At 45.0% G+C, this 26,810-nt stretch overlaps 1 protein-coding gene across 3 annotated transcripts in view; it reads left to right on the top strand.

The window, feature by feature from the left end:
• Positions 1-26,810, top strand: part of LOC138245547 (F-box/LRR-repeat protein 3-like) — a 99,718-nt gene that overhangs the window by 29,548 nt on the left and 43,360 nt on the right. The window lies entirely within an intron of this gene.

Below are 26,810 nucleotides of genomic sequence, written 5' to 3'. Positions count from 1 at the left end.
TACCCCAATCCATGCCATACCACTCCAGTCTACCTTACTCCACTCCAATCTAACCTAATCTAATTCACTGCACTCCAATCTTCACCCCAATCCACTCCACTCCCTTTCAATCTACCCCATCTGCCCACTCCAATTTACCCCCACTTCAGCCCAATCTATCCTGCTCCACTTCAATCTACCCCAATCTAGCCCACTTCACTGGAATCTACTTCACTATAATCTTCCCCACTTCACTCTAATTTACCCCTCACCACTCAATCTAACTGACCCTACCCACTCCACTCCAATGTACCCCACTCCACTCTACCCCAGTCCGCCCCACTTCTCCCCACTTTATCCCATTCCACCCAAATCTACACCAATCTATTCCAGCCCACTCCAATCTATTACACTTGAGACACACCACTCAATCCCACTCCATTGCAGTCAACCACACTCCACTCCAATCTACACCAATCCACTCCAACACACTGCAAACTACCCCACTCCACTCCTTCTAGCCCATTCTACCTGACCCCACTCCAGTCTACCCCACTCACAACTACTCCACTCTACCCCAATCTACCCCACTCCACTCCAATATACCCATACCCCACTCCAGTCTACTCCATTTTACCCCACTCCATCCAAGTCAACCCCAGTCCACTCCAATCTACCCACTCCACCTCACTCCAAAGTACCACAATCTACACCTCTCCACCCAATCTACCCAGTCCACTCCTGTATACCCCACTCCACCTCAGTCCATCCCAACACACCCCAATCCACCCCATACCAATCTACTGTGCTCACCCCACTCCACTGCAGTCTATTCCACCCACTCCAATCTACCCTACTCCAATCTACCCCAAACCACCGCAGTCCACTCCAATCTACCCCAATCTACCACACTCTACTCCACCAAACCCCAGTCTACCCACTCCAATCTACTCCACCATAATCTACCTCACTCACTGCACTCCAATCTACCCCACTCCACTTCATCTTACCCACACTGCCCACTCCACTCTACTCAATCCACTCTACCCCAATCTACCCAAACTCCAATTTATCCCACTCTGCTCCAATCTACCTGAGTCTCTTCCAGTCTATCCCAATCACCCTCACTCCAGTCTATCCCACTCCATTCCAATCAGCCCCATTCCACTATAAGTGTATCCATATCCACCCCATGCCAGCACATCCCAATCCGCCTCACTTTACCCCAATTTACCACACTCCACTCCAATCTACACCACTCTATTCTACCCCATCTACACACCTCCACTTCATTCTACCCCACTCCAATCTACCCCACTTCTTCCCAGTCTAACCCCTTCACTCTAATCTGCCCCACTCCACTCCAATCGACCTGACTCCACTCCAATTTACCCCCTTCTACCTACTCCAACCTACCACAATCTACTCTACTCCACTCACCCCAATCCACCCCTCTCTACTCCAAACACCACTCCTCTTTATCCTAATCTAGCCCAGTCAATCTACCCCACTCCACTCCAGTTCACCCATCTCTAATCACCACATCTACCCAGTCCACTGCAGTCTCCCCACTTCACTCCAGTCTACACCATTTCACTCCACTCTACCCCAATCTACCCCACCCCCGTCCACTCTAACCCACTCTGCAGCACCCCACTCCAATCCACCTCAATCTACCCTACTCCAATCTACCCACTTCAATCTGACCCAGTCCCTTCCAATCTACTCCAATCCATCGCAGGAACCTACCACACTACCCTCCAGTCTACCCCAGTCACCCCACACTCCAATCTTCCCCATTTAACTCTGACGTAACCCACACCCCATCCAACGCAATCTACTCCACTTCAATCAAGCACTCCAATCTACCCCACTTTCCCTCTCCCATCTATCTACTTTAATCTATCCCACACACTCCACTCCACCACACTCCATTCTTCCCTACACAACTACAATATACCAATTCTCTGATCCTCCGTACAATTACTTGATGTTTGATAAAGGATGACTTCATATCTGCTGCCTCGAGGTGTTTCTTCAGGAACGATCCAATTAACATTATCACATAGTTTAAACTGAAGAGGTTGTGGACTTAATGAAAAGTGTGTGAACAAAATCCTTGGCCAGAAATGTATTTCTATGTGTGTGCCACAGAGTCTACTTTGCACCTTAATTGATTAATAATGCATTCTAACACAAAATGGACTTTTGGTAGGATGTCCAGAATCTTGCCCCATTGATAATAGTGCATTAGGATACTTGTTGCTCTAGAAATGCAGACATGCAGGGCGGCGTACGTGTTGCTCTAGGAATGCAGACATGCAGGGCGGCGAGGAACAGCAAACCTCTAACTCTGTTATGGTATATTATGTTAATATAACTTGTTATAGTGCATAAATTGCACCTGAAGGGGTATCTTGGTGCTGAAGAATGGAACAGGTAGGACAGAGCACTATCCATTAAAATAGAACTGTCTTATCGGATTTCCTGAAACTGACATAATCAAGAGAAGTGCGAATGTGAAGCGGCAGATGGCTCCAGAAAAACGGTGCCAGGTAGCTGAAGGTCCTTCAACTATATCTCGTAAGACGAACACAGGGACCTGTCAATAAGGCTTTATCCTTGGGACACAAGCCCCTGACTGGACAGTAACGTTTAAGTTTCTGGGTTAGATAAGTACTACCACTGCCCAATAAAGATTTATAGCTCAAACAACACATTTAAAAAAAATACCTTTTCTTGATAGGTAGCCAATGAAAGGATCTCAACAAAGGTTCAGATGCAGAGCCAGCAGGAAGATTGCTGACAAGCTGAGTAGCCGTATTTTGGACCACTTGCAATTTTGCTAATAGAGTCTCGTTAACAGAAGCAAGCAAGGTAGCGAGCCCAATTTACTAATAATCAGGACCTGAACAAGAGTATTCCTGGATGAGGATGGAAGAAAACGGAAAGCCTTTTTCAGCAGACACATGTATTTTGTTAAAACAGCTGCCACTGATGGCAGTGACGTGGTCTTTCCATTGAAAGAGACAGGTCAATTTTTAAGCCAAATTCTGTAACTACCTGTTTAGGCATTGGAGCTGGGCCAAGATTAGATTGCCACCAGTCTAGAGTCCAATATTGCTAGATTTGCAAAATAGCATCATCTCTATTTTATCTGCATTCATTTGTAAGCAGTTAGTTGCAATCCATTCTCCACTTGCCTTCATGCCATTGGAGAACTGCTCATTAATTATCTCTAAATATTATCAAAGGAGATCATCAGCTGTGTATCATTGGCATATGATATTATTTCAAAACCAAAGGTTCTAGCAATGGCAGCAAGGGGGGGGGCTACATAGATGGTGAATAAAGTAGGACTTAAACAGGAGTCATGTGGTACCCCCTTGTCAGTTGACATAGTGCAGGACTTAAAGGTGCCTAGCAAATTAGTCTGAATTCTCAAAAAAACTCTACATTCCAATTTGCAAAATGCCATTTTAGGCCTTGCCTTCAAATAACTTTAGGTGTTAGCCTTTGACTTCTGTGGTTCAGTTGGCTTTAACAAGTGGCTGTCAGGGTTGTCTATGAGCAGTTGTAACAGCCCACTATGTGTCTCAGATGTGAACTACTTAAAAAGTAGCTCATATCACTAGTATACCCCTTGATCCGAGTCATAGACCGTTCACTCAGCCTGACTTGCTCCAATGCTCCCCCGTATTTCTCAGCCGAACTCGCTTTTGTCTTTTTATTATCCCTACAATAGCTCCATGTGCAGTGCCTCATCTCCACAGGACACCCCTGTTCCACCTCTACCTGCACACCATCCTCTGCAGGGTTCCTCTTGCTGAGTAAGTCTCTCAGTTCTTCCTGGCAGCACAGCTGCAAACATGTGGTGTCTCCTGCTGGTGGAAACCCCCCATCCCCCACTCCTTTTCCTCTGCCCTGCACAAACCTGCAGACATGGGACTGCTTCCTATGCATCACCTCCTTCCACATCATATTTCCTGGTCCATGAAGTCGGAAACCCAGAGACTGGCCGTAGACACGTTTCAGAGCCAGTCACGTGCATGAAACCTGATCCAGGGGTGTTTTCCTCTCACTGGTAGAGCAAGTCGTGATATCCATGCTACCCCTAGACTCCCAGCACTGGCATGCATGCTATCTGTCTCTATCTCTAAGAAGTGAGATCTGCTGCTCGAATTTGAAACCCTCACCTTTCTGTGAGGTGGGTTTCAACATCTAAGCGCACATTATTGTGAGAGTGGAGCCTGTGCTGTGAGTCGTCTGAGAGCCCCTTCTAAAAATGCTATTATGAATTGATTTATTTCTCTTTGGTTCCCTCTGCTACGTTCTTATGCCTATACTGCCAAAATCAATTTTCATAAAACTAATTCAGATAGGCTTTTTGATATGTTTGGAATATTTCATTAATTTGTTTGCTACATCACCGGGTATTTTATAAAATGTTCCAGGTAGCTAGGTGCCAAATGATGACGTTCTGGGAAGCAAGAGTGAAAATATTATTGTCAGTGAATTGATCGGATAGGATTGAAACAATTTAGGCTCAGTTTCTCCGTTCTTTGAATTTAACAGAAAAGGGGGAACGGACATTTTTTTTTGGTATTTTTTATTAGGTTCTTAGTCTACATTTCTACTTTTCGAAAATAAACATATGAACATTTCAGTACCATGGAAGCTTTTCGAAATGTATTAACTATCTCTGCGACCATGGCTGCTCCTCTTTCAGGACCTGTTGTCCCTTTTTGAAAACATTTGCTTCAGAGATCAGCTGTTGGTCTTGGTTTTATGGGTAGTTCAAAGTTGATCAACTTCTCAAGCATAAGATGTTGACGCTCCTGTTTCCATTAATTTTTGTGGCAAATGTAACTTTCCCCCATAAGGGATTTTTAGACTATCTTCAGGGTACCAGGAGACCCCTGTATCTGAAATGGTGATGTTTTCTGGCGCCACTGCTTCCATGACTAAAAGTCCAGCTGTCATACCCTGATAGTATTTTGCCTTCTCTGAAAATCTTGTTAGATCCAGGATCTATTGACCCTCTGACAAAGACATTAGAAAAATGTAGGAATGTATGGCAATTGGCTGTCTCCAACTAAACGACAGAGAAACAAAAACAAAAAAAAAGATCCTCTTTTGTCCATAATATAACCCCATCACTCGTTTTATATTGTCTCTGTCTATCCATCACATGGCGAAATTTTGAAATGTAGGCACCCACAAGGACCATAGAAACCTCTTAGAACAGAATATTGTGGCAATACTAAAAACAGTTTTCAGTGTGCCTATCTGAGGATTTTGAGCCTGTTCAAAAACTCATCTACAAATTGCATAAAAGATGCTCTTTAGATTGAAATTAAATCGTATGTCGTCAATCAGGAAGACTATTTCTGGCTCCACTTCATATATGCAAACATATGATATTTAAACCCAGATTTGAGAGGGCCTAGTGCCTCCTTGTGCCACAGTAACGTCATTTTTAATGATGCTAATGTGGCTCAAAGAGGCCAAATTCAACTCACCATATTTAAAAACCCCTTGCACAACATTATGCCTGCGCCAGGCATAATGTATGTAAGGGGGGATTCCACTGTGCCATTTTTAGCGGCTATTTTTAACACCTGCACAGAGTGGGCGTTAAAAAGGGGCATACCATTGTTTTCAATGGGCCCCTATGTGCTCTGCAGGATTAAAAAGTTTGACGCTATTGCCCCTACCCTGAACCATGGTGCACCATATATTAGATACCAACTTCTGTTGCAAGGTTAAGGTATATAAACCTGAGTGAACTGTTCTATTACTTCACTTCACCGTACTTGCATCCACCCCACCACATTTAAAATTTGCACAGGAGGGTTGAAGATATTTTCACCCAAAGTAGCTAAAGTCTGAAGTACAGCAAATATAGGTGTCTTTTAGAATGCACCTAAAGGCCTGGTTGTTCTAATTTGAAGGAGTCTAGTAAGAACCACAGCCTAGCTGGTGCAAAGTGTTACACAAATGCCTTCCACCCATCAAGGTAGAGGACATAAAATAATTTTAGATTTATAGTTATATGAAGCTGTATTTTGTCACATTTTCGGTGTCGGTCTGCCCGGATTCAATAGTTATATTTTGCATTGATCAAAGCACATCTGTTTCATCTACCAACACTATAACCAGGGCCACTGTAGTTATGTAATACTGCTGCTGCATTGTTTTAACCATACTTATGGATTACTATTTCCACACAATTCAACTATAGAATTTGCAGAGCCAGCAACAAAAAAAACCACAATATTTTACAATTGTTTTATTTTTCAGTAAGCGGTGTGGGGAGGGGTGGGGCTGGGCCATGGGAAGGTGGGGGTTGAGTGGAGTGTACGTAAGAGTGCATGACCGTTTGGCCAGCTGTCATAGGCCAACCAAACTGACATGTGTTGCACAGCCAGGTTGGAGAAACAGCACAGACCACAGTGCACTGTCTGAGTGGCAGAGCAAGCCGCTCAGACCAAACTTGGCACTGCTCTCATGCTAGCTACAGCAGGAGATGAGCACCAGGATTGCATGGGGGAGCCTATGCTGGTGCCCCATGGATGGCTGGAACACTATCAGAAGCAGTGTGAGGTGGCTGGCGGGAGCAGCCACACAGGTACATTTGTTTTTGTTATTATTATTTTATTTTATCCCTCCCCATCTCCCCTGCCCACCTCTCCACTTGAGATTTGTGGCAGCCGCTGTTCATACTGGTATTGTGAGGTGAAAAATTTGACTGAAAAGTACTGATGTGTGTCAAAATCACAAAAAAGCAAAATATAACTGTCACAGAATGTGCTGCATTACCCCACATAATTTGTCTTTTATTGATCCATAATTTAACAACCCTTTCACATAATTTGGTCCTCTTTTGCTGTATTGTTCCAGTGTTGGTCACAAAAACTTAGTAGAAAGTATTGTCCAATTACACTCTCACATTTTATTGATATGAAAACCTGGGCTACAATATGCAAAGTGTATGATATGTGGAGCTTGGTCAATGACTTAAACATGCTGTCCTGATCAAATAAAAATGGATCAAATAAATGGGTAACCAAAAAAGCAAGATCAATCAGTCAATCAATCGGGTGGGACTTGTATAGCACAGCTTATCACCCTCAAGGGTATCCAGTTGCTGTGCTCCAAGTGTCAGTTGATGAGCCAGGTTTTGAGTCCCTTCCAGAACAGGGTCACTAAAGGTGTGGAGGTGAAGGGGGAGGGCGTTCCAGGCTTTGTCTGGGAGCTGGGAGAAGGACTATCCTTCAGCGCGGCGGATATGTGGTATCTGTGTGAGGGTGAGGTATGCGGAGCAGAGATTCCTAGTCAGTCAGTGTAAATGCAGACAGTGGTTCAAGTATGTGGGTCCTTGGTCATGGAGGACTTTGTAGGTGTGGGTCTGAAGCTTAAATAGGCCCTCTTCTGTATGGGGAGTTGGAGGAGGTCCTTGTGGTGCTGGGTGATGTGTGTCCTCTTGGGTAGGTTGAGGATCAGTCTGGCAGCTGTGTTCTGGATCATCTGGAGTCTTTAAATGAGTTTTGTGCTGGTGCCTGCATAGAGTGAATTGCTGTAGTCTAGTAAGCTGGTGATGAGAACCTACATCACATTTTTCCTGGTGCTGATGGGGAGCCATCTGAAGACTTTGTGGATCATGCAGAGTGCATGGAAACAGGTTGAGAAATCAGCGTTGACCTGAAGTTTCATGGAGAGTTTGCTGTACAGGATGATACCACGGTTGTGGACTTGGTCTTTTGGCATAGGTGGGCCCGAGCTCTGCGGCCATCAGGAGTTATTCCAAAGAGCGGTGTGATTGCAGATGACCAGAACTTCAGTTTTGTCCATGTTGAGCTTCATTCAGGTGACAACATTCTTCATAAATTTGTGGAAAGTGGTCCTCTTTAAGGTGGGGTCTGCTGAGAGCGAGAATACAAGCTGGGTATTGTCAGCGTAGGAGATGATGTAGATGTGTGATCTGGCGATTCCTGTGAGTGGTGTCATGTAGATGTTGAAGAGAGTTGGACTGAGGGATGATCCTTAGGGTACGCTGCATATGGTGTTCTTGGGTTTGATGTAAAGGGGGGAGGCTGACTTTCTGGGTGCATCCCATGAGAAAAGATGCCATCCATCTGAGCTCATCTTCTGTGATTCCTATCTGGCATAGTTGATTGATGAGTGTGTGGTGGGAGACAGTGTTGAAGGCTGCGGAGAGGTCCAGGAAGATAAAGGCAGCTGATTCTCTTCTGTCGAGTTGGTTGGAGATGTCATCTGTTGTGCTAATCAAGGCTGTCTCTGTGCTGTGGTTGGTTCTGAAGCCTGACTGGGAAGGGTCCAGTAGATCGTTTCTCCCCATGTGTTCAGTGAGTTGGAGATTGATGGCCTTCTCCAGGACTTTGGCGGGGAATGTGAGCAGGGGGATTGGACAGTAGTAATGGAGCTCGCTGGGGTCTGCCAAAGATTTCTCGAGGAAAAGCCTGACGTCCACGTGTTTCCATGCATTAGAAAAGATGGCTCTGGTTATGGAGACATTGAAGATGGTGGTGAGCTGGCAGCTGATCTTCTCTCTTCCTAGGTTGAAGAGTTGGTGGGTGATCCTGAGTGGATTGAGTTCATAGAAGTGGTTGTGTTCAGTGCGCTGAGTTGTTCCCAAGTGGTGAGTAGGTGATCAGTGGTGGTGTCTGAAGGGCTGCTGAAGCGTTTGTAGGTTTGGGGATTAAAGTTTCTGAAGATGGTTGCTATCTTGTTGTGGAAGTGGTCGGCGAGGGCGTTGCAGAGTTCTTCCGAGGAGGGGATTAAGTTTTAAGTGGCTTTTGGGCATGTGAACTTTCTGATGATGGTGAAGAGTCCCTTGGTTTGGTTGGTGCTGGCTTTGAGCTGGCAGTGGAAGTTGTTGAGGGCTGATTTGTAGGCAGCTCGGTCGATGTGGTTCCTGCTGGTGCACGATATTCTTTCCAATTGTTTGCACTTGTGCTTTGATGTGCTGTGATCCGGAGTGTACCAGCTGGCTTGCTTCGTCGGTCTGTGCGTTTTGGCTGGTTTGATGGAGGTGACTCGGTTGGAGGCACTAGCGATCCAGGTGTTGAAGTTCTGTACTGTCTGGTTCAGGTTGGTGGTGATGTTGGGATGTGTGATTCTGAGGGTGTCGGTCCATTGGTGCTGAGTGACCTTGGTCCAGCAATAGTAGGGGGTGATGTGGCAGATGGGGGCAGTGCAGAGGAAATAGAAGAACTTGCTCTGGTAATTCAATTTCATTCATTTGTACGATCCTGGTGTTATCACATTAATACCGGACCTAGTTTTAGTCATCTCATTGCTCAGGATTTGCTCAGGTACTTGGACTTAATGTCCATGCAACACCAAAGGATTTTGCATCACAGTGTAAGGTTCTTTCAAAGTATGAATTTGCATGGCCACGTTTTGACAAACAACACTACAGTCTATGAAGATACATAGGTTGTTATTTAATTTCAAAAGTTTAATAGGAACACTATTTGTTTAGCCATTGTGCCAACTTTTGTGGTTGCAGTCCCTTACACCATGAACCAAATTTTATTAAACGGTGTCAGTCAGTCAATAATTATGCTTCTGTAGTGCATAAAACCAAAATTTGGTTCCTACTGAGGGTTATGGTTACCCACCCTCTTTGGGTTCTCATCCACTCCAAACTGCTAAGGGCACTTACCTATTCCATTCTGCTGTGGATAGTAATCATATCAACTTGCTATGTAATATTTAACAAAAATATATTTTCATTTGTGTTCTTTTCATGAATTCTGAGCAGCATCAGCAAAAAGCACTTTAAATTACAAACTATATTCTAAAATGTATAACAATTATAATAATAATAAATAGGGCTCCCGGTTTTATGGTGTTTGTTTTTTTAACATTTCCGCTTGTATACTTTTACACTTCCACTCATGCATGGATGCCTGTCACGTTTTAGCAAATTAAGTACCACCTATAACAAAACCCTACACCCAGAGGTACAAATCAGTGTTAAACTACAAATATATGTTAACACATGCCTGTACTTAAGGAAATCTCATCCTGTTTTGAACTCCTTATGCATATTTGCTCAGCTTTTGCCTGCAATTCACTAAAGACAGATTGAAAAGTCTCTTACAAAAAGCACAATTTGTTCCACTTTTAAAAATAAACACAGACAGGAAACACATTGGTGGTCATTATGACCCTGGCGGTATTACAACCGCAGGGCCAAAACGACGGGAGCACTGCCAACAGGCTGGTGGTGCCTCCCGGCGTATTATGACTGCGGCGGTAGCGCCGCGGTCGCGCCGCGGTCGCACCGCCGGGGCCGGCGGTTTACCGCCACAATAGCCCCGGCAGATGTAATCCGCCAGGGCATCGCTGCTTGCAGCGCTGCCCAGGGGATTACGACTCCCCGACCGCCAGCCTTTTTCTGGCGGTCTGAACTGCCATGAAAAGGCTGGCGGTACGGGGAGTCATGGGGCCCCTCGGGGCCACTGCACTGCCCATGCTAGTGGCATGGGCAGTGCAGGGGCCCCCTGACAGGGCCCCATGCTGCTTTTCACTGTCTGCTGTGCAGACAGTGAAAAGCACGACGGGTGCAACTGCACCCGTCGCACGGCCGCAACACTGCCGGCTCCATTTGGAGCCGGCTCCCATGTTGCGGCCCACATTCCCGCTGGGCCGGCGGGCGGAAATTTGGTTTCCAAATGGGCACCGCGGGAGTGCGGCCGCATTGGCGGCCGCACGGCGGTTACAGCTTGGCTTGCGGCGGTAGCCGCCCGCCAATGTTGTAATGAGGCCCATTGTTTTCTGTCTGTGTTTATCTATAAAAATCTTTAAAAACGGAATTATGGGAGACTTAATAATAAATCTAACAATTAAAATTAATACACCAACTAGTATTTATTTCATTAAATAAAAAGCAATATTTATTACACCTAGATTAAAGTAAACAATATTAAATACAATAATATTCTTCTTATATTGCTTTATTGTTCTATTCTACAATATTTTTTTTGAGTGAATATTTTTGACACAATATTCAGTTCAGGCAGTGTTTTTGAGTCAGGATTTGTGTCATTCACCAGACTGATACAAGCACATGGACAATGCATGGACAATGCATGATGGATGGGCGTAGTTGGGGCAAGCACATAGATAATAGAAGTTGGGCGGGAGGGACTTGGGCAAGCAAACAGAAGAACACTGAAAGTGGAGGGTGGGTGTGAGGGCCTGAGGGAATCACACTGACAACGGAGGTTAGGCTGGATGGTCTGGGGTTTGAACATGGACAGCAGAGAGTTGGCAGGAGAGGAGCGGGGACAAACACAGAGGGAAGTGAAGTACTCGAGGGAGACATCTGGAAAACACAAAACTCTGGTATAGGGCTTAAAACAAAAAAAATAGCACCTGTTCGAAGAAAGGGACAAACACAAGAATAAGAATGAAAGCCTAATGATGATGATAAATTAGAACCAAGTAAACAAGAGTGACAATGCAGCCAAGAAATGGTAAATAATGGGCAGGTTCTAAGCCCAATAAAAGGAAGCAAAATGTCTCTCAACAAACAGTGCATGAGCTGCCTGAGGTGAGACCAGAAAATGTACCATCTCACTGTGTTTGGAAGTTAGAAAGTATATAATAGGATATTTTACTTGGTAACTAGCCCTAAGCCTTGCCAGCCTTAAAATGTGGCAGCTCGGCTGCTTCAGGCTATGAGCTATATTTATTTTGGAACTGCAAAAATGGAAAAATGGAATGTATGAAGAGAGAAATGAGGAGGAAAGATGTGTGCGCTTGACTAGTTAAGTAACTAACATTTCACAGGTAGCACCACATATGCAACTCATTCTCACCTTTCAAAAAATGGCATGCCAAGGTAGTTTCAAGAACCTTAGCGGGTTTCGTTTCCCTGGCATATTGTTAAAATGTTCATCTACTGTGTGGATAAAATTAATCACCGCTATGGCATACATATTTGGAGGATTGTTGTTTTGGGAAGTGATGTTAGATTGTAATTATTTTAGCCTTGTATACATGCAATTCCAAAGTACCGAAAAGACCCTACTTTACTAAGGCAAGGGGTACTTTAAAAATGTGTCCCTGGGCAGTAAAGGTATCCTCTGGTGCTGGTGGAATATATTGCAGATTACACTAAGGACCAGATAACATAATGTGCTGTCTTCTTCAAGGGGTGTGTGACCAGTGGACTGAACTCATATGTGACAATGGAAAATCACTGATAAAATGTGTAGTCCTTAATGCATTCCATTCTTGTGCGGTAAAACATACCATTTTGCACTAAATGTTTCATAATTTTCTTGAGCGAGATTCCTCTTGAAAGAATAGGTCTTACTCATTTCGAAGCAGGCATTTACATACAACCACTTTTACTTTTCATCTGCCTCCACTTGCAACAGCTGATGTTTTGAGATAACAATAATCATGTAAACATGAATTTGCATCTGGTTTCAATCAATTACATTTACACTTATAGCTAAACAGTCAAAATCAAATCAAAATATCTTTATTCGGTCAGGTTTGGCCATTCAAGAGAAAGACATGAAAAAACATCCAATTAATACAAGTACATGCTAACAATCATATAAAATCAATAAACTGTATTTAGTTGGTATAGCAGCTTCTATAAACAAATTGGCAAACAAGTAAGGATCAGCTAGCAAATACTCCCGGAACTTTACAATAGAAGTAGTTTCCTTAGTTGTAAGGACCAGAAACATAACCTTCAGTGGTTTTCCTGCATCTCACTGTGGCTTTAAGGAACAAGCTGACCCTCAGGCATATATCTTGGCTGTTCAGTAGTTGCAGATGAAATAGCGCTTCTCTACATTTCTGATGACCCAAACTGTTTAGTAACAGTTTCAGAAGTGTTGAAACACAAGGTTACAAAAGTTGCAAAACAACATAAAGTGAAGCAACGTTTGCTCTGCTAAGCCATCACATGAGCAGGACAAAGCAGGACCACCAAGGCGCTCTAGCCTTTCCAAAAACGCAAAAGCCACCAGGCTGTCCCTGGTCTAAAATGGAAGAGAAGGGATCTCTCCCAATGTGTGAGGTCTAAGGTCAGGTAGAGGACTGGTTCAACAGACACCAAACATCTGCACATAACTCTCCATTAATTCAGTATTCAGCTTTCTTGTTGTGCAAAACTCTGAGACGTAGCACTTATACCTTAGCTTGTCATCCCTTTTGATGCTCAAAGAGGTCATAAACAGGGCAGACAAACCAAATGTGCAATGAGATATATTCTAGCCATGGGGATTGTATAGCCCTTGTCCAAACTGAGACCTTCAGTAACAATATCTCAATATAAAGAGGCCTCTGGATTAAGCCACACACTAACTCTAAATAAAATAGGAGCCAAGTTTACTTTGCCTGATATGTACTGCAAATTAAGCTCTGAGTACATGATAAAGGTTAAGCTAGAGGGAGGAAGATACAGACGGTTTCGATATATATGATTTTCCTTGAGTTGAAGGGGGGAAACATTATGCTAATCCCAGCACCATATATGGCTGCAGGATTGTACTGAGCATTGTAAACGTTTAAAAGAGGGGAGATAGTTGCTTTCCCCCTGGCTGTTGGTAAATAAAAAACTGCACCAGTCGCCGTGCTGAGCTTAAGTCATGAGCTACTTAGCTGCTGTTGCAAGGAAACCATGCAGTGAAAAATGATTAGTATTCTCAATCTTAGTGAACCAGGGACCGTTAAACTAGCTGGGCATAATGATCATCTCTATGATGCACAATCATACCAGTCAAAAATTGAAAGGGGTAAACTTAATTTTTGCATAATGGCGGTGGCCAATTTGCTTTTAATGTTCAGCATTTTTTTCACACATTTTTATTGATTGAGGTAGAATTGGTTTTGTTGAAATCTGTAAAGTATGTAGCTGGCATTATGCGATAAGTATGGCAAATCAATAGTTATGTGGATAAATATACAGAAAAACAGCAGCCACCTTATTGCATAATTCCAATGGCAGTGATGGTAAGTTTTTTCTATATTGTATTTTTCTTATTACATATTGTTATGATGTGTTGTCTTTTCTAAGTTCTATGATATAAGAAAGGAGGTGTTGTATTTTGGAAAGATGAAATCCTACTCAGGCAACAACCACAATTCTTGTCAGGGTCAAACACAAGCAAACCCCAAATTAACCCAAGCTTAAATCTCTGGTAGCATGGCACAAAAACAGTGAGGTTTAATTTAGAGGCAAAGTGCAAAGTATTTATGCAGCGCTTTAAAGAGTAATAAAGTTTTAAAAAGAGAATAAAAGATAATAAATTAGTTGAAACCTAAGCAACAAAAATTTAGATCACAGAACAATGTGCCTGTGTAGTGGTGCAAGATCCCACACTGAGGATACATCTTGCAGCTACAGTTCTGATATGCCAGGGACAGCAATGCGTGGTCCTGCATCAAGGATGCATTGTGCAGCGGCGGTTCTGGTGAAGCCTTCTATAAAGGTTTGCAATGAGAAGTCCTGCGTCGGGGATGCATCACGCAGAGGCAGTTTCAAGAAGCTAAGTGCTGCAAGGAAGTGCATCGTGCTGCGTTAGTTGTCCTCAAAAGACCGTAGCTGAGCCGGCAGACCACCTTCATGTCCAATTCCAAGCACTGGATTTGCACTAAGTAAGGGTCAGGCAAAGTCTAAGTAATGCATTAAGGTGATTGGAGCCATTTCTGGTCCCGAGGCTCTGATATAGAGGCCAACCATGTAGCCCTTGGAGTCATGCTGCTGGTCTCAGTTTCAAGATGCAGGTCCAGTCCTTTTCATTCAAGTAGTAGAGCAGCAGAGTAGCAGGGCAGCTGACTATCAGTCCTTCTTGCAGCAGTGCAGCACAACCATTTTTCTGAGTCCATAAATTTGATGAAAAATGAGTGCCAGATTTGAAGAAGGAGAAGGTTTTGAAGGTTTCCCTCCCCCAAGGTATTTGACATTTTGTGCCTCCCTGCCCTGGTGCCAGCTTCTCTGGGCAGCATAAATGACTAGTGTCAAATCCTTTGTGTGCTGAAACACATCCTTGTGTAATATGCAAGTATGGTTATTGACAGCTCTGCCCTTATCAAGTCAGAGATGATCAATCCTGCAAATATGCATTCTTCCTTTGTTTCACTGTCTTGGAACAATACACAAGGAATTATTGCCAGCTACCACTAGTCATGTGAACCAGGATACAGGCTGCATGCACCAAGTAGTTAGGACAAGAAAATGCCAAATTTCTAAAAGTGGAATTTTCTGAATTATGAATTAAAATCCAACTTTACCATTTTGAATTAAAAGTCTTTAGACTGCATATTTTATATTCCTATCTGCTCAAGGTTGAAATATATCACGTATTAAATGAAATAAGGTAACTCAAAGGCAGGTCTTGCAGTTGTGAAAAATTCAAAAGTAAAGTAAAAGTCAAAAGTACATGTCCAACTTTTTAAATATACTGCAATAGGAAGTGTTAGGTCTGGCAAAAGGTTTACTTTTCCAGGTCAAAATGGCAGTCTCAAACTGCACATACAGGCTTGCAATGGCAGGCCTGAGACATGTTTAAAATCCCCCTACATAAGTGGGTGGCACAAAGAGCCCTGCAGTGCAGCTAGTAGCATTTAATTTACAGGCCCTGAGTCAGTGCTTAATTTGTAAATAAAAACGTGCCGATGCCCAAAACCCTCCTCTTAAACACGCGGCTGCTGCAATTAAATGTGCAAACATGGAATACTGAGGCAGCGTAATCCTGAAGTCATCTTGGACCTCTTCAATCCATTAAAAGCCACTCCCTGTCCCTTCAGCTCACTTTTGCAGCTTTCTGCTTTCCCCATTGTGACGCTTTTTAATTTTTGTCTTCCTCCGTCTTTCCCATATGTGTCTTTTGCACGCAGTAAATGCTTGAGGCAGAAAAATAAGTGCCGGCCCTCAAAAGTAAGTGCCGGTGCTCCGCACTGGAAACATCAAGCACAAATTAGGCACTACCCTGAGTACATGCAGTACCACTTTACAAGGGACTTACAAGTACATTAAATGTGTCAATTGGGTGTAATCCAATGTTAACCTGTTTTAGGAAGAAAACACAAGCACTTTAGCACTGGTTAGCAGTGGTAAAGTGCAGAGAGTCCTAAGGCCAGCAAGAATGAACTCCATAAAAACAGGAGGACTGAAGGCAAAAAGTTGAGAGGCAAAGATGTCAGGTCCACCAGTGGTTATTTTGTGTTGTTTTTTGTAGGTATTTAAACTAATGATGGTGTTCAATATGGTGCTGTGAGATTTTGTGTTATAATGGTACCATGTCAGTTGCTCTCTTGATTATATTTGCTATGCATTCATTTTTTAGAAGATTCTAAGAGACTGTCAGCTTTCTGTGGTGTGTTTCCTCCATTTACATCATCTTCAGTAACAGGACACTCTATTTATTTAGAACACCATCTCACAGGATTCTGTAACATTTTTCACATTCTTTTTGTTGAATACAAGCCCATGGCTTCATATTGGCCAGTCAGTAAAGCGGAGTGTTTAAAAAAAAAGCATTGTCTGCTAAATAAGTTCTAAGATGACAGGTCTCTGACTCCTCTGGTCATGGAAACAACTGTCATGCCTTTGGCATCACTCACATTCCTATAACCTGCTTCTTAAAATGGCATACATGTATGCTACCTTAAATAGTTGTTGTATGGCCTTTCTGGCTCAACCAGTATACTTGGGATTTAAGAACAGACTTTCAGGTAAACGATTGTTCATTAACTGCATTGGAAATAGTAATGATCAAGCATTGGGAAAGAAATAAGTCTAGCACATGTATTTTAGCCATGTTGACTACAGCCCATACAAGCAATTTGTTATTTTCTACATGCACGTCAGTAGATTCCAAAGCGGGTTAGTAGTTAGTAGTGGAAAAGGATATAGTTAATACTGGTGTAAATGTTTTTAGACAAGTTTAGGAGCATCTTGCAAGTCAAATTAAAGGTTATGAAAGAAACATTGGCCCATATTTATACTCCGTTTGCGCCGAATTAGCGTCGTTTTTTTCGACGCAAATTCGGCGCAAAACTAACGCCATATTTATACTTTGGCGTTAGACGCGTCTAGCGCCAAAGTATTGGCAAATAGCGTCATTTTTTTGCGTGAACGCCTTCCTTGCGTTAATGAGATGCAAGGAAGGCGTTCCCGTCTAAAAAAATGACGGCGACGCAAATGCGTCGTATTTATACTCCCGGGCAAAAATCACGCCCGGGAGTTGGCGGGTCAAAAAACCCCGCATTTGCGCCACTATTTAACGCCTGGGTCAGGGTAGGCGTTAAGGGGCCTGTGGGCTCAAAATGAGCCCACAGGTGCCCTCCCCTGCCCCCAGGGACCCCCCCTGCCACCCCTGCCCACCCCAGGAGGACACCCAAGGATGGAGGGACCCACCCCAGGGACATTCAGGTAAGTTCACGTAAGTATAATTTTTCATATTTTTCAAATTTTTTTGGGTGGCATAGGGGGGCCTTATTTGTGCCCCCCTACATGCCACTATGCCCAATGACCATGCCCAGGGGACATAAGTCCCCTGGGCATGGCCATTGGGCAAGGGGGCATGACTCCTGTCTTTACTAAGACAGGAGTCATTTAAATTGCGTCTGGGCGTCGAAAAAATGGCGCAAATCGGGTTAAGACGATTTTTTAGCGTCAACCCGACTTGCGCCATTTTAAGACGCCCTAGCGCCATTTTCCCCCTACGCCGGCGCTGCCTGGTCTACGTGGTTTTTTTCCACGCACACCAGGCAGCGCCGGTCTGCTTGCGCCGGCTAACGCCATTCCATAAATACGGCGCCCGCATGGCGCTTCGGAATGGCGTTAGACGGCGCTAAATTTTTTGACGCTAAACTGCGTTAGCGCAGTTTAGCGTCAAAAAGTATAAATATGGGCCATTGTATTTAAAAAATGTGCCAGCCTGACAAGTTTGGGACTCAAGCTGCACGGGTTTTGGAAAGTTCATAGCATGCGTTTTAAAACGTAAAGCAAAGGCAGCTTTGCGCCTAGCGATCCTCTTTCATGTTAATAATTAGTATTTTGATTTTAATTTTAATTTTCTATTGGGGGCCTTATCACAAGTGACCGCTCACGCAGTGCCTGTGCTGTCGCAGTCTCGACCTAAAAATGTTTTTTTTTTATTTTAGCCTGTCTCCTAAAAACACTGTTAGCGAGAAAAAATATTTTAGAGCTTACTGGGATTTCACGAGTCTTCTTGATAACGTTAGAACAGGACTATGACTGCGAAAACTTTGTATTACACAAGCAAAATTGACACATTTTTGCATTATGTGAAATTTGTGAAGTTGAACAGAAAATCTCTTGTGAGATGCTGTTTCAAGCCCAATATATCTTGTCATAGACATTTTTCATCTGACCAGTTCCGTTGCCAATAACTCGGAAGTCTTCTAAAAGTCAATTATGCCCTTACCCTCAATTTCCAGAGATATTGCAAAGAGAAATTTTCCAAAAATGTGCCTAACATTTCGAATTTTAATGACATTTCACAAAAAATTCTATTATGCACATGCCTAATTGTGAAGTCTTTTGAAATTTGATTGAATTTTTGTGCTGTTAAAATACAGAATGCAGAACTGTTTAATGCATATTAGCATGATGGGCACCTTAGTATATTTTTATATATTTTACAAAAAATGCTGATGCAATACTCACACCCTTAAGTAGCACATCTAGTTATATACAGGACCATATTAGTGAAGGCATTGCACTAATAGTGCTGTATTGTGCAATGCTGGCATTTGATGCATTAAACCCGCTAAACTCACTGATTACAGAACTGTGACTTCACCGAATCACATGATTAAATTGGCAACAGAAAAAAAACTGATAGTTGCACGATGAAGGACCAGTCAAGCTTTTAGAATAGCTATGTCCTGCATGCTGCTCCTAATATTTGCTCCAATTAAGTAATACCTACCCTCAGAGAATAAAAAAACCTCATTATTAACACAATAAATATTAAGATTGCAATGAGGTGTGACCCATAGCGAAGTTCATTTTCTGTTTAATTGTCTTTAAAGTTATACATGATGCATTGCTGCAACAAGATGTGCTGCGCATGTACTCCAGACATGCAAGGGCATGTGCTAATACAATCATTTTCCATGCGCAATGATATGGAAAGTGAGCACTGTTCCTGTTTGCTCCACAGTGTACATTTACACATGTTCACAGGGACAGTGTGCCCTACTACAATGAGTCAGAACTCGGCAGCTTCACAGCGACTCCGAGTTTCACAGTGCATATAGCATGCCACATGCACTTTAAAGAAGGGAGAGAGATCCCCTGCAGGGGGTACAGTGAGTGTTTGTACCTGCCTACAGGGAGTGTGTCCCTGGACCCCATTTCTCCTGCAGAGGGCTACCTCCAGGCAGCTCATTAACAATGTGTCACCTTTTCATGGTGCACTGTGAGCGTGCCACCCAAGGTGAAGTTTGCATCTGTGCCCGCACCTATAATATGACGCAGGCACAGAAGCACAGATTCCCTCATTTGCATGTGGCCACTCATCCATGCAAGTGAAGGAAAGCCTTCTCATGATAGCACTGCCACTACTATCATTATTAGAGAAGAGGACACAGTGTCTGTGGTATCTTCTGTGATAGTAATGTGCCACGGTGGTGCACATAATGTGCGCATGCGCCTTTTGCCTTCCAGGGATAAAATTTATAATACAGCCCCATATGTTCACAAGAAAATTAAGAAAAATGAAACAATTAGCCAGCAATGTGCCCTTACAGCACTACATGCATGCACTCATGTCTCTCGTAACGGTGTCAGTCAGCAGTATGGCCACATTGCAGATGTGATGACAAATGGAACTATTCTGATGACTATGGCCCTCATTCTGACCCTGGCGGTCGGCGGAGAGACGGCGGTCGGACCGCGAACAGACCGGCGGTATTAAAAATGGCATTCTGACCGCGGCGGTCCCCGCCGCGACCGACCGCCACTTCTCCACTCCGACCGCCATGGCGGTCATGACCGCGGGGCTGGAGTTTGCGCACTCCGGCCCGGCGGTCGTCCCAAGACCGCCAAGGGTATTATGACCCTGCCTACCGCCGCGGTTTCTTGCGGGCGGGAACCGCCGTGCGAACCATGGCGGTAAGCACTATCGGGGCCAGGGAATTCCTTCCCTGGCACTGATAGGGGTCTCCCCCACCCCCCACTACCCACCCGAGTCCTCCCCCCACACCCTCCACCCCCCTGCCACCCCACAGAGGTGGTACGAACCCCCTCCCCACCCCCACCCCGACATGCACATACATGCACCCCGACATGCACACACCCCCAACATGCACATATACACAACGGGGACACATACCCGCACACATACATGCAGACATGTGCACCTGCCGAACAGCACACATTACCCATAGACACAGCAGCACCCCCCGCCCGCATACACGCACTCACACACCCCCTCTACACACTCACACGCACACCCCCATGCACGCCCACATCACACAACACCCCCCCACCCCCTCCCCTCACGGACGGTCAACTTACCTTGTGCGTTGGTCCTCCGGGAGGCGACGGGAGCCATGGGGAGGTGACCGCCAACAGAAGACCGCCAACAGAAGACCGCCACACAGAAATGTGGGTCGTAATTCTGTGGGCGGTGTTCTGCTGGCGTGGCGGTGGAGGTTGACCAGTCTCCACTTTCCCGCCGACCGCCAGTGTGGCTGCTGGCGGTTTTCCGGCGGAACGCTCCCAGCGGTCAGAATGCGCACAGCGGCATACCGCCGCGGTCGGCGGTCTTCACCGCGGCGGTAACTCGGCGGTCTTGCGAAAAGACCGCCAAGGTCAGAATGAGGGCCTATGTGCTCCCTCACAGTAGTGAACCATATGCTACGGATTGCACAGAAAAAAGTCCAAGGACTCTATTTATTCCACGCGGGCTAGCTGCGATAGAGGTAGGGTGAATGAAAAACCACTTCAGCAGCCCTTTAAAGGCTGCTCAGGCACAGAAGGCCCACTATGGTTTAGCCTCCTGCCCGGAACAGGTTTTTATTCCCTGTATTACATCTGTACACATTAGGCAGTAGTTGTTTTGATGGGAAAAATCAGTAACAGTATCTCCATCGTGCCTTGATGGCATGACATACTTGTAGCGCCTCTTTTTCTGAAGAGAAACTCACAAAGAGGGGAGGGATGATCTGTCTTTTGAAGAATTATTGCTCCTGTTGCACCAAGAGTTGTCTCCCTTAATAGCTGAAACATCCGTGCAATTTTAATACCTGGAACCGCCTAGGTGTGCATGACAGATCCAAACAGGAAGCTATTATGTTAGAAGAGCAACATGTTATATGACATGCCTCCTGGTGGTCAGCAAGAGAGATTTCCTGACAGCAGAGGTCTTAGCAGGCGTTAAAAATGCGAATAAAAAGACGCAAAGAAATCTCTTTGATTTCTTTGCACCATTTTTTCAGCCCCTCAGCGCTGGAACGCCTCCACCTTAAATACATTACGCCTGGCGAAGGCATCAATCAAAGGCATTTGTATTTGTATAGCGCACTGCTCACCCGGAGGGTCTCAAGGCGCTGGGGGGGGGGGGGAAACGCTACTGCTCGAACAGCCAGGTCTTGAGTTGCTTCCTGAAGGCGAGATGGTCTTGCGTTGTCCGGAGGTGGATGGGGAGGGAGTTCCATGTCTTGGCTGCCAGGTAGGAGAAGGATCTTCCTCCGGCGGTGGCTCTGCGGATGCGGGGGACGGTGGCGAGAGCGAGGCTGGCGGAGCGGAGCTGGCGGGTGGGCTTGTGGAAGGTCAGGCGGCTGTTGAGGAACTTGGGGCCCAGGTCGTGGAGGGCCTTGTGTGCGTGGGTGAGGAGTCGGAACGTGATTCTTTTGTTGACGGGGAGCCAGTGCAGGTCTCTCAGGTGTTCGGAGATGTGGCTGTGTCGGGGGATGTCCAGGATGAGTCGTGCTGAGGCGTTCTGGATCCGTTGGAGTTTCTTCTGGAGTTTGGCGGCGGTGCCGGCGTAGAGGGCGTTCCCGTAGTCCAGCCGACTGGTGACGAGGGCCTGGGTGACCGTCTTCCTGGTCTCGGTGGGGATCCACCGGAAGATCCTTCGAAGCATGCGCAGGGTGTTGAAGCATGAAGATGAGACGGCGTTGACTTGTCTGGTCATCGAGAGGGAGGAGTCCAGGATGAAGCCTAGGTTGCGAGCGTGGTCCGTTGGCTTGGGGGTGGCTCCCAGGGCGGGGGGCCACCAGGAGTCGTCCCAGGCGGATGGTGATGATCCCAGGATGAGGACCTCCGTCTTGTCTGAGTTCAGTTTCAGGCGGCTGTTCTTCATCCATTCGGCGACGTCTTTCATCCCTTCGTGTAGGCTAGCTCTGGCGGCGTCCGGGTCGCTGGTGAGGGAGAGGATCAGCTGGGTGTCGTCGGCGTAGGTGATGATCTTGAGGTTGTGTTGACGTGCGATGGTTGCGAGGGGGCTCATATAGACGTTGAAGAGGGTGGGGCTGAGCGATGACCCTTGTGGAACTCCGCAGATGACTTCGGTGGCCGCTGACCGGAACGGGGGGAGGCGGACTCTCTGGGTTCTTCCGGCGAGAAATGAGGCGATCCACTCCAGGGCCTTCCCCTGGATGCCGGTGTTGTTCAGGCGCTGTACCAGGCATAATGTGGCGCAAGGGGTTACACACTGACGCAAAGCAAACAGTGTGCCACTTTGTAAATATGGTGTTTTTGGCATTCCAACGCCACATTAGCGTAAAAAAATTACGATAACGTGGCATTGGAATGGCGCTAAGCCCTCTTAAATCTGGGCCCAAACATTTGAAAAATTGTGTAATCTTCATACATGCATCATGCAAATAAACGTGTCAGTTTTTCTAATTGCTTGCTGTAAATAATAAGTTATTTTCTTGACTAAGTCTGTTTTTACTATCAAAAAGTGTTTTTTAGAATCCTTGTTTTCAGAATTCCAAAGTGCACTTATGCCGAGAACATTTTGGGACTCAGCTGTTATGTGTGTGGCAATTCACTGTCAAATCGACTAAAGAACTCCACTTTAAACCCATTGTTGGTTAAAATGATTTTTTTATGTCTGTGGCTGCTTTTAATAAAGGAGGTACTGAGTGTAAGTTCCTTTTTACAACTTTCACTAAAATTGTATATTGTCACATAAAAGTCACCCTTATGAAATACAATTAAAAGTTATAAGTCGGAACAACTAATGCCCAAACCACCCATGCCTGAACAACGAGGTCAGAACAACGACCTCGTTGTTGCCACTAATGCCTTTACCACGAATGCCTTAACAACGTTTTTTTGTTGTGAAGGCATTTCTGGTAAAGGCATTAGTGAACGGCATGCATGGTTCCATCATGCGTCCCCGTGGCCCCCCATCCCTGAAAATTACTGCGACCCCCCCATCCCCACAACCAACCCATCCCCCACCCCCAAAATTACTGCAACCCCAACCCACCTCCCCTAAAACCTAAATCACCCCAACCCCCCACCCCACCCCTAAAACCTAAACTCTGACCCCCCTCCCCGCCCCTAAACCTTAATCACCCCAAGCCCCCCACCCCACCCCCAAAAACTAAAAATACCCTGATTCCCCACCCGCCCTTAAAACCTAAAGCAACCCAACCCCCATCCCACCCCTAAAACCTAAACCCTGACCCCCCTCCCCACCCCTAAACCTTAATCACCCCAAGCCCCCACCCCACCCCTAAAACTAAAAATACCCCGACCACCCTGCCCTTACAACAGCCCCAGCCCAACTTACCTCCTCCTAGATCGCGTCATCCTCCTCAGCCGACTTCCTTCTTCTGTGCCTTAACCACGCATGTACATGGTTCAGCACATGCGTGGTTAAGGCCCTGAACAAGGAAGTCGAGGAAAACTAAAGCGTTGTTCCGCTTTCATTTTCCAGTACTTCATTGTTCAGGACTCGTTGTCCGGGATGCTTCCCACAATTAAAGGACAAGCTGTTTTCACAGCATGGAAGCTGAAATTTCAGCACTCCTCTCTTTCTATTCAACCGCAGGGCACATCTGCAAACAGAGAGAGGTATCGCTTAGAAGCAGAAAAGGATGACTAATACAGTCTAATCTTGTGAACTAACTCCAGGACCATGCCCGAGCAAAGATGTACCCATGCCCAAGTAGTACACTAGAGTGACCATCAGGCAACATGCTGGCCCTGCCTATAATGCTGCCTCAAATAACTGGCCATGTGAAACAATTTTAGTGATGTAACCAGTTGATTGTTTTTCATCTGAAACCTCTCTGATAAAATATATAAAAACTGAATTGCTTTATTTATAGTCCCTACCCCAGTTTTTCCATCTGTACTCTCCTCATGAGGATGGAAATATGAATTGGCCATGCCAGGATTAAAGCTGGGCACAACAGATATTAGTAGTGAGCATTTGACTCACTTAGCCTATTGCTGGCAGAGCAGATGTTATTTTCAAGTTTTGTGGAGGGCGTACAATGCCGCAGGATAGCATTATCAGCATAAAAACACATTTTTAAACAGCTAGCAAAGTTTCATTGCCCTTTTATTCGTATGTGTTCTCTGATCTAAATAGATACTTTGATGTTTACATGTTCACACGGGAGAGTTGGTGAGAGTTTAGGGGGATACAGCACCCTATTTCCTACTTGTTTGCTTGTATTAATTGTTTCACAACCACCACTCTAATGATCACTGTCTACGACAAGTTCAAACCTTGAGCAAGGTCCTATTAAAATGAGGAAGCTATTTGCCTCCGCAACTGTGCAGTATTATAGGCAAAAGAGCTGTGAAGGGGAACATTGACCGTACACAACAAGGAGGTGGCGTGCAGTTAGTATACCATCCATGGGTAAACCTTGAAATTGGAAAAAGAGATCACATACACATTCTATATATCCGCCTGCAGGTGTGTGCAGTCAGCCATTGCACCCACCTTCAGGAGATCTCTGTCCTCTTTTGCAAGGTAGTGCCAACTTTCATTGCAACAGGAGCGCCTGAGCTCCTCGTGTTTATACGTACTGCATTCCTCCTGACCGGATGGCAGGAGCTTTCGTTCTATACCGGGTATGTGTTATACCCCCTTGTATGATAGCAGCACGGGTGCAGCCTGCCCTACATATGGGCCAGTGCTTAATTTGTAAATAAAAATGTGACGGTGCCCAAAGCTCTCACCTTAAACACGCAGCTGCTGCAATTAAATGTGCAAGCACGGGATACTGAGGCAGCGCAATCTTGAAGCCATCTCGGGCCTCTTCAATCCACTTACAGCCACTCCCTGCCCCCTTCAGCTTACTATTGTAGCTTTCTACTTTCTCCCTTTGTACCGCTTTTTCGTTTTTCTTTTCCTCCGTCTTTGCATATGAAGCTTTCGCTCGCAGTAAATGCATGAGGCAGAAAAATAAGTCCCGGTGCTCTGAACTGGAAGCCGCCAACACAAATTAAGACAACTGGTCTTCTACTGCCAGATGCCCTTGTGATAATGTCGGGGCCTCTGTATGGATGTGTTCTCTGCAACATGTCTATTTCCGGGTGATGTTTCATCGCAGGTGCAGTCATGATAATGTGGTACAGTGATGATGATGACATGAGCGTATTAGGAATGTTTTCATGACCTGCAGTGTGTTCCTCCGAGGTTTAATTTTTATGGACATTCATGCTGCTGTTTGGCATTTCTGATAATAGATGTCTTACATTGATATGTGCATTTTGTAGTAATAATGTTTTCCTGACTACTGCTTATGTTGCAGAATAACCAGCAACCTATGTGTTTTATGTGACTACTGCTGGCTTTTGCAGTGTAATAATACTGAGTAATGATCTGACAACTGATTGTGTAGCAGGGTACTCTGACAAGTTGAGTTTGGTCTTTTGATGTGTACAGTACAGTTAATTTTTATATAAATTGGGGCCAGATTAAACAGAAAATGACGGTGCGCATCGCTGCACCAAATTTGGTAGCGTCGCACACCTTCATTTTCAAAATGCAGGGATGTGCTGTATTTACTAGAATACGGCGCACCCCTGTGTTTCCCCCTGCGCCGGTGCTACATTTGCTGCCATTCGCCAATATAGCAACCCTCGAATCATAATGCCAGGATGGCTGTGTTGAGGGTAAGATTGTTTTTGTGCAGGAAGAAACATCTTCCTGCACAAAAACAATCTTAAATGGTGATTTTCTATTTCTATGTGTGTTGCAGAATGCAGCACACATAGAAAGAGCAAACAACGAAGAGAGATGAAAGCATTTTCCCTCATTGCACCATGCTAACGCCACCCCTACGAAAACCCATAAGTTTGAGGCAGCGTCAAAATGCAATGGGTGTTGCTGTGGCACGTCTACAGCAACAGCCATTGTACTACCCTTCAGTGCAAAGTGCTGCTTGTGAAGGGGCCATATTAACAAGGTGGCATTAAGCCACAAAAAGTGACTTAACGCCACCTTGTGAATACGGCACAGGGCATTACAACATTAGAACATCAACAAAAGTGACACCCTGGTGGCACTAGGGGCTCTTAAATATGCTTCTTGGTGTTGTGTTTCCTTTGTGGTGTAAGTAGTGTGTCACATGTGTTGTGTGTGTTGTGCAATCGCTTTATACATTGCCTCTGGGATAGGCCTGGCTACTCGTGCCAAGCTACCAAGGTGGTGAGAAAAAATCCTAAATGTGTTTTACTAATGATAGTTCTAATGCATTATTAACTCTCTCCTCTCAGTTTAGGCTTGGGATTTTGAGGTTCAAGTGTGGGTGGTTGGCGCACGCAAGAAAGCAAGGTTATTTTTATTTAAGGAAGTTATAGATTTGAAAGGCACCAG

Source organism: Pleurodeles waltl, chromosome 7 (genome assembly GCF_031143425.1).
Source record: "Pleurodeles waltl isolate 20211129_DDA chromosome 7, aPleWal1.hap1.20221129, whole genome shotgun sequence".
Classification (NCBI taxonomy): Eukaryota; Metazoa; Chordata; class Amphibia; order Caudata; family Salamandridae; genus Pleurodeles; species Pleurodeles waltl.
Note: the sequence above shows the minus strand (reverse complement) of the source record. Positions and strands in the feature narration are given on the sequence as shown.